Here is a 13,859-nt window from a genome sequence, read left to right as displayed (position 1 = left end):
CAAAATATTTAGAGAGCATCCTTATACTTGTGACTCATGTTTTGCAATTTTTAATGGAATTTGCCTTTAGTCTGGCCAGAGACTTCTTCAAGCCAGCTTAGTTACTGCTTCATAGCAAGCCTCTGTGTAATGTTTCCCCTGTACTTTAATCCTTTCTTCCTTCCTTTTCAATTTACGGTACATTGCTAAACATATCTCACTTTCTGGTTTGCTTTTTTGCTTTCATTATTATTGTGTTTCAGGAAGATGTTTGGAGTAGAGGGTTAGTGGGTCAGGTGATGTAGATAATCACTTTTAAACGTGGCTTTGTTGAGCAGAGACACGTGAGCCTTCTATTACTGTGAATTTTTCTTCTTATTTTCTTTGAAATTTAAGTGATTATTTCAAATCATGAACTCCGCAAATCCACAAATGTAAAGTTAGTGTTCTCCATAATAATAGAATCAGTAGAGCTTAATAAATGTTCCTCATGAGTAAGGCACTGTGACAAATACTTTGTATGCCTTATCTGTTTGAATCCTTTGCAAACTTTATGAGATAGCTGTTGTCTCCATTTAATAAGAAAAAAAACAGGCTCTGAAAGGTTAGGTACTGTGTGGTCAGGCCATTCAAGATGGCCATTTTCCTGCTCTCTGAACTTGCCCTGCTCGACCAGTCCAGGCTTCACTCACATGAGTAGCCAGTCCTCTTAATTATACGGCTTAATCAGTAACTGCCTACGTGCTTGCCCACTGCCCCAGCCGCTGGTTTCCCTGGTAACTGATGAGCCAACCTGACGTCAGTTCCCCCTATAAATGGTAGCCAACCTCTCCCTAGCGTAGTGCTGCCACTTCCTGCCTGCCGTTTGCCGTCCACGGTGGGGTATCTCTCCAGGACCTTTGTTTTGGACGTGTAAAATCCCCTGTCCAAGAAACAGTTGATGCCTCTGTTGGTGTCTCTGCGGTGGGCTCTTCGGTCTCTCAGCTGGGCAGCTACAAGGCTTGCAGGCCTACAGGGTGCAGTCCAACAGGTACATTATCTAAAGTAAGTGGCAAAACAGCAGCATTTCTTTTTTAACCTTTTTTCAAAAAAGTTGAAGTATAGTTGATTTGCAATATTGTGTAAATTTCAAGTGTACCGCAAGTGATTCAGTTATATATGTGTGTATATATATACAATTTTTTCAGGCTTTCCATTATAGGTTATTACAAGATATGGAATATAGTTCCCTGTGCTGTACAATAAATCCTTGTTGCTTATCTATTTTATATATAGTAGTTTGTATCTGTTAATGCCATACTCCTAATTTATCCTTCTGCTCCTTCTCTGTCCCCTTTGGTAACTATAAGCTTGTTTTCTGTGTCTATGAGTCTTTCGGTTTTGTAATTAAGTTCATTTACATCATACTTTAGATTCCACATGTAAGTAATACCATGATATTTGTCTTTGTCTGACTTCATTTAGTATGATAATCTCTAGGTCCATCCATGTTGCTGAAAATGGCATTATTCATTCTTTTTTATGGCTGAGTAATATTCCCTTGTGTATATATACACCACATCTTAAGCCAATTGTCTGTTGATAGGCACTTGGGTTGTTTCTATGTCTTGGCTATTGTAAATAATGCTGCTAGGAACATTGGGGTGCATGTGTCTTTTTGAATTAGTGTTTTCATTTTTTCTGGATATATACCCAAGAGTGGACTTGCTGGATCATATGGTAGTTCTATTTTTAGTTTTTTAAGGAACTTTCTATGGTCAGGCCACTCAAGGTGGCTGTTCTCTTGCTCTCAGTACACCCCCTGCCCAACCAGTGCCTGCTTCTCCTATATCTTACTCACCTGACTCACCTTCCTACGTACTTGCCCCAGGCCCCAGCTGGTGATTGTTCTTATCAAAGGGGCCGTGAGGGGCGTGCCCCTCTGCTGGTTTCTTTGGTAACTAATGAGCCCACCTGACATCAATTCCCCTATAACTGGTAACCTCAACCCCGCCAACCCCCAGCGAAGATTGCTGCCGTGTCCTGCCCTCCACTGCAGTCTGATACACACAGTGGGGTGTCACTCCAGGACCTTGCTTCAGACATGTAAGCTCCCCACTCCATTACACCACTGATGTCTCTGTTGCTGACTCCGGGCTCTTTCTTTGGTCTTGAAGCTGGGCAAGCACAGGCCTTGTAGGCCTGTGGGGTGCAACCGAACAATTGACAGAGCAGCCAGGAGACTGAGAAAACTCCCATGAGCACCGAGATGTCGGCAAATACAGGATGGGGAATGGAAAGCTGCAGGGGCCGTCCACTAGCATGTCGGGCCCAAAAGTTGTGGGTGTAATCCTGAGGTGGTCGTCCACTAACACTTGGGACCCAAAAGTTCCAGGGGTGATCCCGAAAATTACGGGGAAATCCCGAGTTGGCTGTCTACTAGTATGTAGGGCCCTGTGGTGGCCGTCCTTGCTGAAGGGGGACTGCCGAGAGATCTGGAGACCAGTGGCCTCTCATGGCTCTGCTATTGTATCAAAGTGAGCCTTTTGCAATTGGTTAAGCTAGCTCTCCAGAAGGAATTGTTACTTCTGTTGTGCCTTTGAGATGTAAATAATCTGAGCTCTGTGGAACATGTGATCTCTAAGAGCAAAGGAGAAAAAGCTTTTAGGTAAACTATAGAGCAAATGATTATGTTTTGGGAATGTCTATCTAAAATAGTCTTTCCAGATTTTGGTAACTAAACTAGGTGAAATGAAGAGAATTCATTGACTATCTGGGTCATTTCAAATAGGTTAAAATATTGGAATGCTAATTACTGGGAGGGTCTAAGTTTACCTACCCTTGCCTTCATAGGAGAGGAAGACTAAAGCATAAGTTTTCCAATCAGGAAATGCACAATTACTTGCTTTTTGGTTTTTGTCAGAGATTAAGGCTTTTAAGGGTTAAAATTATGATCAGTCATAATTCTAGTTATTGTAACCAAGTTTCTTTATCAATAACATCATAATCAGGTGCTTAACCATGTCTTTTTAAGTCTTTTGTCTTTTATAGACAGTTATTGTTTTATTCTGATGCTTTTGCAAAAATGCTTCATCTTAAGGAAGATTCATAGGAAGTGATCTCCAGTGGCCTCAGCCTGCACTGGCTTGAAGCAGCATTTTGGTTCCTGGCCAGAGACTGAAGTTAGGCAGAAATAAATTCCTACAAAGACGGAAAGTAGTGAAACAAGTAAAGCGTTTATTAGGAGGAAAAAGAGTACGTGTGGATAGACACACGGGTGGACTCAGAGAGAGTTGCGCCCTCGTGGTAGTTTATATCACTTACGTGGGGCATTTCTTTCAGGTTTCCTTTGGCCAATCATCTTGCTTTGCCTGGTTCTGAGTCCATATTTGGTATATCTCAGGATCCTCCCGTGTGTGTGCGCACATCTCTTAGCCAAGATGGATTCCAGCGAAGAGGCCTATGGGTAGGTTGACATCACTCCCCTTTGGACCTCCAAGGAGCTTTTCTGTGCATATATAGGTGGGAAGGTCTCCTTGACCTCAAGAATGAGAAATATGTGGTCTCTATCTTTTATCTGGGCAGGGCTCAGTGTCTTCTATTATTCTCCTGTTAATTTCATCTTGGAGTATTTGTCCGCAGGGGACAAACTCTAGCTGCTCATCCTGTGGCCCATCGATCTCCTGCCTCAGAAGGACCTGTTGATAACAGGTCTCTGAAAAATTTCAGATTATACTGCCGAACTGGGTAAGAACTTAAAGAATCTTAATGGAAGACCCAATGGCTTCATAAAAAGTTAACAAAAGGATTGGTTACTGAGTGAACTGGTAAATATGGTTATAATTTTTATGGGTTTTGTCTGGAATGGTACTGGTTTTGATCTGTGTTTCCCAGATATAGGGAAGCCCTTCCCCTCAAGTTGGTTATGATTTGTTTTATAGCAATTTGGTAAACTACATCTGTGGGTAGAACTGAAGCATTTTCCTTTTTGTCTCTGCCTGGTCCCCCCCAGAAATTGAAGACTCTCGGGTTCTGAGCAGCCTTATCAGGGGAATGGAAAAGACTGTCTCCTGTCATGTGCAGGAATCTCAATATTTTGGGGACCTCTAGAAGAGAAAAATCCACCAAGGCGGAGCCTGATAACAGGCCTTTGGCATGGCTTTCCTGGCCTTGAGAGGCCTTTTGGGAATTCAGTCTGAGACTCGTGAAGAGTTCCCCTTCAACCAGTTTGGAGAAGCCTGTGTGGTCAATTGACCAGACTTATTTTGCAAACAAATTAGTTTTGATTGGCTGTGTTTGGTGGAGGTGAGGGTAATTTTAGAGGGAACAATATTATGTTTCAATGGATGTTAAATTCTAGTTCTGTTAATTGAGGTCTATTTATGACAGTTGTTGAGTTAGCTATACTTTTGCCCCAATGTTCCGGATAGAAAGAAAATTAGTGAAATTCTAGTGAAATTGTCAGAGTATAAGAGCTACTCATGAAGTGTGACACTGCTTGCTTTAAGTCTGCTACTAAAATCATATGTACAATGCTTGTGTGACAGTTGGGTATAAGTGATAAAATGTATAGCCTATAAAGTGTTTCCCCATTAACATACTTCAGAGCTTGTTCACGAGATCTGATTAGTTTTCCCCCAGTGGGAATGACTAGGCCAATATAAAGGAGGCCTAGCACCGAGGGACATGATCTGAATCTGGGGTAGGAGCCAGCACCCCAGCATCTAGGGACGGATATTTTGATAATCAATGCTTTCCACTGAAAGATTTACAATCAAAGGGGGAAATGATGGGAAAATCTATACCTACTGAGGTATAGGGAAGTCATTCTGGCTTATATACATGGTTTAACTTAAATTTTACTGACCAGAGCAGCCCATTTTGTGGTCTTTCAGACAAGCATTGTAACTCTGCTTTGGCCATTGAGGAAGGGAATGCATTTGAAAGTCAAAATGGAGTAGCTGTGGTTCAGACATCCAAGGTAAAACTAGGTGGCCATTGTAAACGTGATTTTATTTTTTTTATTTTTTATTTTATTTTTGGCTGCATTGGGTCTTTGTTGCTGCACGTGGGCCTTCTCTAGTCGCGGTGAGTTGGGGCTACTCCTCATTGCGGTGCGCGGGCTTCTCATTGCAGCGGCTTCTGTTGTTGGGGAGCACGGGCTCTAGGCACGTGGGCTTCGGTAGTTGAGGTCGGCGGGCTCAGTAGTTGTGGCTTGTGGGCTTAGTTGCTCCGTGGCATGTGGGATCTTCCTGGACCAGGAATCGAACCCCTGTTCCCTGCATTGGCAGGCGGATTCTCAACCACTGCGCCACCAGGTAAGTCCCTGTATACGTGATTTAGACACATTCTTGTATTATTGAAAAGTTGAGTCTTCTGTATTGCAGGCTAGGACAAAAACCACAGGTGGGTGTGGTATTATCTCAGAATGTGGTTACTGCTTGTATTGTGCTTAATGGTCATGATCTCCCCTGTGTTGTGCCTATTAGATGTTTTACATTTTGTCCCTAGTCTGGGGGAGGAAATCTGAGGGCTGAGCAGCAACACCGGTCTCACTGTGAAATGAGTCTAATTGCTGGGTCTACAGGGAGATGCCATTGTCCTCCTCTGGACTTCCATGAAAAATCGACCTGGCTAATGTGACTAGGTGGGGACTACTGACAGTGGAGGAAAAGACCATCTTCTGGTACTGTATGGCAATACGTCAGGAGGACCCCTGTTGGTTAACGTTACTGAACAACTGACTGCCCATGAGCACCCCTGGGCTGTGCTATGTGGAATGCAATAGGCTGGCTTCTGGACACACGGTCCAACTAGTGGGATTAAACTGCTTTTTGTTCTGGAAAGACCTAATGGGTCCACCCCTAATGGCACTCAACATAACATGGGGTGACAGATCTGTACTGTGACTGCTGATTCTTGGCTAGGCTACCGGACTGTTTCTTTTAAGGTCAAGCATTCCCTTCCCCATGGGGATGGCTCTGCGCTTGTGAAAACCAGGGTTGGCCTTACCTTCCTTATATCAATAACTGCACAGGGCACTGCTGCTGACTCCCTTTCCGTTGACTCGGTAAGCACTTGGCTCCAGAATGTGCCCACATCCTGGCAAATGGCTGTCCTGAGCATCCTAGGTATCTTACTCTTGCTGCTCCTTGGCTGCTGCCGTCTGTATTGTATCTGTGGTATCTGGTCGCACTGCCCCTCTACATACCTGACCCCAGGGATATTGCAGAAGAGAGGTGGACCAAGATTGTAAGGGTTGTGCAGGGTATGTAGTAGTGGAGTGTATGGTCAGGCCACTCAAGATGGCTGTTCTCTTGCTCTCTGTACATCCCCTGCCCAACTAGTGCCTGCTTCTCTTGTATCTTACCCACCTGACTCACCTTCCTAGGTACTTGCCCCAGGCCCCAGCTGGTGACTGTTCTTATCAAAGGGGCCGTGAGGGGCGTGCCCCTCTGCTGGTTTTGCCTGAAAACTAATAAGCCCACCTGACATCAGTTACCTATAACTGGTAATCCCCGCCACTTACCCCCACGAGTGAAGACTACTGCTACGTCCTGCCTGCTGTCCGCCGCACAAGGTGGTGGGGTGTCGCTCCAGGACCTTGCTTCAGACGTGTAAGCTCCCCCATTCATTAAACCATTGATGTCTCTGTTGCTGACTCAGGGCTGTTTGTTCAGTCTTGAAGCTGGGCAAGCACAGGCCTCGTAGGCCTGCGGGGTGCAGCCCAGCAAACCTCTGTAATGTTCTCCATAGTGGCTGCACCAATTTACATTCCCACCAACAGCGTAGGAGGGTTCCCTTTTCTCCACACCCTCTCCAACATTTATTGTTTGTAGACTTTTTGATGATGGCCATTCTGACAGATGTGAAGTGATACCTCATTGTAGTTTTGATTTGCGTTTCTCTAATAATTAGCGATGTTGAACATATTTTCATGAGGCTGTTGGCCATTTGTATGTCATCTTTGGAGAAATGTCTATTTAGGTCTTTTGCTCATTTTTTGATTGGATTGTTTCTATTTATATTTTTGAGATTGACTTGTGTGAGCTGTTTAAATATTTTGAATATTAACCCCTTTTTGGTCACACTTTGCAAATATTTTCTCCCACTCCATAGATTGTTTTTTCATTTTGTTGATGGTTTCCTTTGCTTTTAAGTTTGATTAGGTCCCATTGTTTATTTTTGATTTTATTTCTTTTGCCTTGGGAGACTGATCTAAGAAAATACTGCTACGATTTATGTTTTGCCTATGTTCTCTTCTAGTTTTATGGTGTCTTGTCTTATAATTAGGTCTTTAAGCCCTTTTGAGTTTATTTTTGTATATGGTGTGAGGATGTGTTCTAATTGCGTTGATTAGCATGTGGCTGTCCAACTTTCCCAACACCACTTGCTGAAGAGACTGTCTTTTCTCCATTGTGTATTCTTGCCTTCTTTGTTGAAGATTAATCGACTGTAGATGGCAGATTTATTTCCGGGTTCTCTATTCTGTTCCATTGATCTATATGTCTGTTTTTGTGCTAATACCACACTAAAAATGTAGCATCTTGATAATCGATTTGTGTCCTATTATGAAAGACTTTTAATCAGCTGTGGAATATTATTGATTCTGGGTTTTTTTTTTTGTGAGTTATGTTTTATTTGGTGATCTTACTGAGGATGACAGCCTGGGAGACAGTCTCTCAGAGGGCTCTAAGGAACTGTTCTGAAGAGGTAAAGGAGGAGCCAGGATACATAGGAGTTTTTGTTTTGATCTCGGGTGACCTCGGCCTGCAGTGGGTTGAAGCAGGATTTCGGTTCTCGGCCAGAGACTGTCAGGCCGCGGCAGTGAGAGCGTTGAATCCCAACCACTAGACTGCCAGGGACCAGTGACAAGGCCCTGGCCTGTCAGCTGTGTAGAAATGAATTTCCACATAGAGATGGAAAGTAGTGAAACAAACTGTTTATTAGGAGGAAAAAGGGTAGGTGTGGATAGACATACAGGCAGGCTCAGAGAGAGAGTTGCCGATTCTGTGTATTTTTCCATTGAATTAAGGATCTGGAAGAGACCAAAACATGTGAATGTCTTTTTTTTTTTTTTTTTTTCCTCTTTTTGAGTGTCAATTAGGTGTAGTGACCAGACAATAATGGAACACTGAGGTTCCATTTCTTCCAGAAGAGCCTTGCTAGCTAATTGTAAATGCTAAAATGGAAGTCCTTGATCTCAGACATGGAGATACCAGATGTGTCATGCAGGTTATGAAACCCCCCCTGTGTGGACCTTGAAAAGAGAGTGGTGATACCACAGTTATTCTGGAATAAATATTGAGAGTCCCAACATGAAAGTGATGCCAATGAACTTAGACTAATGAAACACTCTAGCATATTAGCACCGATATAGAAGGCTAGACAACTCCTCTTGGAAAACAACATTGCAGGAGAAGACGGCAGAAGGAAGAAAGCAGACCACTTTTAAGCCCTGGGGCTCTCACTCAAGTGAGCAAGTCACAGGTAGGTGTAAGGGGCTGGTTTAGCGAGAGGCAGAGATGCAGTGAAACGACCCTCCAAGATGAAATAGTCAAATTCTACTAGGTGAGAAGGCCATAGCAATAATGAATCCATGATGGACTATTAGCTGAACTTTTTTCAGGTAAATGGTACTTAACAGAGTTTGAGGGACCAAAGTTAAGGCTCTGGGCCAAAGGAAAATAGGAGTCCTTGTGGTGGTGGGGGATGAATGAGTTGAAACTTGGGTATAAGGATAAGGCAAGGGCCTTGACTGAGCCAAAGGCAGGGGCTGGATGGTTGAGGATGGTTTGAGGTCCATCAATATGGGCGGTCCATCAATATGGGAGGTCATACCTGGGACTTTATTCCTTGTTCTGACTGGCAAAACAGGACTTGGGAAGCAGCCTGGAATCATACTTCTTATCATTGGCATGCTGAATCTTAGAGTGACACCTATTATAATCTGCATATACCATTCTGTATATATATAATCTGTGCATATACAGTCAGCTTTGAGATTGGATTAGTCGGTAACTTGGACAAGGTAAGATTTTAGGAAGATCTATCCTTGGGTGAAGCTGTGGTCAACCAGTTAGGGCCGTAAAGAAATTGGGAGGAGGCTTGTCTGGACTCTATGAAGGGTAACATAGACCTAGATAGAGGGTCCCTAGCCCAGCAAAATATGCTAGTCTACTTGGTAATGAGTGCCTGGTGGATGCTAAGAGAATGTGAAATTCCAGAGCTGCTCCTCTTCTCCTATTCGTATCATATCTTGCCTTTTATTTTCCTGTTTTCAGTTCCATTCTACCTCTAATCTTGCTTCTCTACCTTTCTTTTTTCTAGAACTTTTTGGCTTTTGAACTTTGGTTTCTGCTATCTTTCCCCTGGCAAGTCATCTTTCCCTGGCAAGTCCTCTTCATTAACTAGCCCTATCTGATGTGGCTCTTGACTTCCCACAAACATTTACTGCTCTCTCATGTAGACCCAAGAGGCAGGGCCCAATTCTGTAAATGGACTTGGAAAGATAGTAGTTGTTGATACTTGTACTTCCGAACAATTCCGTTGTCTCTGGACCATTCCTATCTTGGCTTATCCTCAATATATTCTGTAGAGCAATATTTCCCAAAATATGCTACATAGCATGCTAGTCCTATGAGATATTCTGTGAAAAGAGTTCTGTGACCATAAATGGGAAGCAGAGGATGTTAAGTCCACCTCTCGGAGACATACCATGAATATTAGCACACTAAAGGCTCTGAGAAGTCCTTCAGTAAATGAAACTCTTTAAAAACAAAAATGTTTCCCCAAGTTGCTTGTTCTGCTACTTAAAAAAAATTCCATAGACATAGTGTTCCAAACGACAAATTTGGAGACATACTGTCACAGAGCACAGTTTGTGCTGAATTTTCTGCTTAAGTTATTAGGCTAAGTGAGATTTACTGATAGTTATCAGGTCTAGCAGAGAATAGAATGTACTTTGCAAACATTTTCTCTTGATAGAGAATTCCCATGACCACAAGATCCCTTTTGCACCTGTAGAGGAGATTTCTTAAGATTCTCTTTGTGATTACCTCACATTAGGAGGAGAAGAAACGAAAGCAGTTGCCCTTCAGAATATTATTCAAATACGATTTTGTCTTGGGAAAAAAGTAAAGAATGAACTGAATTTATTTTAATTAGAAATTCACAATAAAGTAGAAATAACTTTGTACTAGTTAACATGACCTGGTCATAAAATGTTGGTTCTTAGAATTAGTGAATTTCTTGTGAAAGAAGATATAGCTCTTCAGCTAGTAATATCAATAATTAGGCCTCCACTTTAATCAGTGGAACATTGAAAGCCAATGAGAAGCAAGTGCTTGTCTCTTATACTGTAATCTCGGGGGAGGGAGACTTGAGGTCTTTGGGCAATAATGCAGTGTACAGAGAGGGCACTATAAAATTTCTGAGCCATATTCACAAGTCTGGGGCTGTTAGTTTTTATGGAATTCAGTTGTATCTTTTATGCTGGTAACCCTTAGGCATTCAACTAAACTCGGTAAGCAATATGTAAGATGGTAAAAGTAGAATTCAGGAGAAATATAATTTCATAGTGCTGGTGATTGTGGCCTATTGCACTCAGTGAGTCCAAGCCTGGGAGAAAGAATGAATGGGAGTGAGTGTAAGCCCACTGTGAAAGAATGTGAATCTTCTTTTCCCTCATTCCCAAGTGCCTCTTCTAGCATGAGCATACTACTGCATCAAGGATGATTTTAGTGGTTAGCGATTTGCATTCCTCATGAAAATGGCCTCCACACACAAACCAATGGCTTCAACTGGAGCTCAACTGAAGAATCAGTGATTTTGTTCTCTTGGATTTATTAAGAGGTTATGTATCAACAAGGTGTAGTGCCTTTCCAAGGGATTTTTCAAGGATAATTTGTCTATATGCAATTTTTACCCTGTGCATGGGCTTTGGAGCTAACCTCCATAGGAAAGGAGACCCTGTTGAACTCAGGTGTCCTGTTCTCTTGCTCTGAGTCTTGATTCTTTTCTGATTCCCCTTCTCAAACAGGGGTCTTGTTGGGGGAGGGGAAAACTGAGTCAAGTTTCAGGAAGAGTCACGAGAGATGCATTTGTCACCAGCCAAATATATTCTAAGGAAGAGAATGTCCTGGCTATACAGAAACTCTTTCCTGGGGGCAGGGGTGGGGTTTTGGTGAACATGGGAAGTTGGTACCACTTTCTTCTTCGTTTACTACACACAGTAAAAAAATACTACCTTTTATAAACTGCTTGATTCAGCCACGTGGCTTGGATTGGGAGGACTGTGAAAAACAGCTAGAAGAATTATGACAGTGGAAACTAACTTAAGTGGCATCATATGAGAGCTGGCAGTGTAAGCCCATTCATTTTTGTGTAGAACTCTTTATGGAAACTGAAATAAAATTTTAATTCTATTAATAAAAGCAAACAACAAATGATAACATATTTGTCTAGCACTGTGAAAATGTCAGGTTGATTCATAGCTTGTAACTTGAATGTAATTCACCCTGGTGAGATCTACTCATAATAGCAAAACAGATTATAACAACTCTGAAACAGACGGTCATGTGTGTCTACATATATCCACTGGCCATGGGCACAGATTGCTGTATCACTGTATTGTTGACCTAAAACAGACTGCCAATTACTTAAGCAAAAATGGGTTTATTCAAGATCAGCAAAGAATTGCAGTTTGGAGTCTGCAACCATGGCCAGTCATGTGTCAGTCCCCCACACAACAAGGAGAGAACTCTCTTCAGGAGGAGAAAAGGAAGTTGGGAAGGCTCAAGTAAATGAAGGGTTCAGTGTAGGAACCGAGAGTTCCAAGTATGGTGGCTTTTCATTGGCTGAGTTGTGACATTGCCTCATAGGCTGAACTCTTGCCAGGCAAGAAGAGGGGGCTTGCCTGGCCCCCTGTTGGGCTGTCTTCCTGTTGGGCTTTCCTAGCATCATAGGATGTGAAAACTTCCTTTCTGCCCTTCCAACTCTATTTTAATTGAGGTTTCTGTTTATTTTCACAGTATGTAGTATGCAGTCATTTGTATTGATTATTAAGTGCTTTAAAGTATAAAGCTTCTGTGCACAGATGCACAAGGAACAGTGGTTATTTCTGGGGAGGAGATCTAGGAGGGTTTGGGGGGATGTTTGAATTTTTAAAATTACATGCATATACCCTTAGTTAAAAAAACAAAAAACAAAAAACTATGGATGGAGCCAACATTTCCATGATGCTAAGCCACCAGAATAGGGAGGGGAAGGCCCAGGAGCTGGGATGCCAAACAATTAGATGATTCCTAGAGAAACTGACACCCCCCCCACCATGGCTACTGGAGCCCCAAGAAGACTTAACTGGGCAAGAGGCTTGTGTTGCCAAGAAACCTACAAAAAATGGGTAATACGGGTCTGTTCTGGGACTCCACCAAGCAGGAGATCTGAGGGGTACCAGGAAGAAAACCCCTTTCTCCTATCTTTTATCTTTGTCCTGGTAACGGAAAGTGGTGAAAGCCAATTTAGGTCCATGCCCAGAACTGTCATGATGGGCTTGAATTTTATCATCCCTCTCATCTCCTCTCTCCTTTCCTTGCCCTTTTTCAGATGGAGGAGTTAGCAGTATATAACGGGCGCTGTGTAGTATGGGAGGGGCCACAAAGTAGAGAAGCAGGAGTCATAGGGGTACTTGGAGCTGAGGGTGCAGAGTGACCCCTCCCTGGATGGGCAGTTCTCTTGGCCAGTCTGCATTTATTCAGTTCTTCTGGAAGAATAGAGTATTGCTCACGTTTCACCTTGATAGATTTTTCTTTCTGCTGTCTCTGCCTGTCTTCACTGAACGTCTATGATATTAGCCCTGTTATTTCTTCAGACTTTTTTTTTTTTTTTTTTTTTTTCAAGAGTTCAGGCAGAAATTCAGACAGCTGCCATTCTGTCTTGGGCCTTTTAGATGGTCGATAGAACTTGGCTTCAGATTCCACTCTTGGTATCCACCTACTCTCTTCAGTGTTGAAGGCTTTGGGACCGCGTCAAGGAGGAGAGTGTGAAAGATGTTTCTACATCTTCTATGGGCTGGATTGTGTCCTTCTGCTTCTCTGCAGAACCCAGACTAACATAGGCTCCTGCCATCCTACAGAGACTGGGAGACGGGGGTGCTATATCCTTCAATGATTACATTTTAAAGGGATGGCTCCCGGGTTCTTGAGAAAGACATCCTTGAGTTGTAAAAACTGGCAAAGGCTGGGAGAAGATTTTCATCTCAACGAGGCAGAAGGAGAATTGACAATTGCAAGTTTTCTAAAGTAAATGCTCTAAGGAAAGGGAGGTCAAGGGCCTAGAGTCAGGAAAAAACCTGTTTAAAGTTTAGTCAAGCAGAGGAGATAAAGGCCATCTTTGTCATGTGCCAGGCACTGTTATGTGTCTCGAGATTCAGAACTATATTTGGGCATCAATACCAGAGGGCATATAATTTTTCCATAATATTTTAAAATGATTTTACATTTAAAAAGTTTATTAGGTACCCTCATGAACAAGAACTTAGTTTCTCCGTGGCAAGAATAATTAACCTAAATGAGAAGATAAAGCATTTTATTAACGTTCACTTATAAGCAAGGCCTGGTTCACAAAATTGATTTAATAGGCTATCTTGTGAAATTTGTCCTGGGTGTCAAAATTCCAGTTTATGGCTCTACAGAGGATGTGACAGTAAATAAGCCAGATGAGATACATGGCTTCCTAGTGGAATTATATTACACAGTGAATATGAAAGCGTCTGGCATAGTGTCTCATATGAGATGCCCTCAAAAAAGGTTTTTTGAAGTAGAAATTGGACTTGTTCCCATTTCCTGGTCCCAGACCAAATGCCAATGGTATTTCACCCCTTGGGTATTTCTACCAGAGGC

At 42.5% G+C, this 13,859-nt stretch overlaps 1 long non-coding RNA gene across 1 annotated transcript in view; it reads left to right on the top strand.

The window, feature by feature from the left end:
- The first annotated feature begins 843 nt into the window (after positions 1–843).
- LOC130705035 (uncharacterized) overlaps positions 844–13,859 on the top strand; it is a 232,149-nt gene continuing 219,133 nt past the window's right edge. The window contains exon 1 of the long non-coding RNA XR_009005663.1: positions 844–1,023. This is a non-coding gene — a long non-coding RNA (uncharacterized LOC130705035). The remainder of the gene's footprint in view (positions 1,024–13,859) is intronic.

This window comes from Balaenoptera acutorostrata, chromosome 16 (genome assembly GCF_949987535.1).
Source record: "Balaenoptera acutorostrata chromosome 16, mBalAcu1.1, whole genome shotgun sequence".
In the NCBI taxonomy this organism is placed as follows: Eukaryota; Metazoa; Chordata; class Mammalia; order Artiodactyla; family Balaenopteridae; genus Balaenoptera; species Balaenoptera acutorostrata.
The sequence above is the reverse complement of the archived record's forward strand: the minus strand, read 5'-3'. Positions and strand labels throughout refer to the sequence as shown.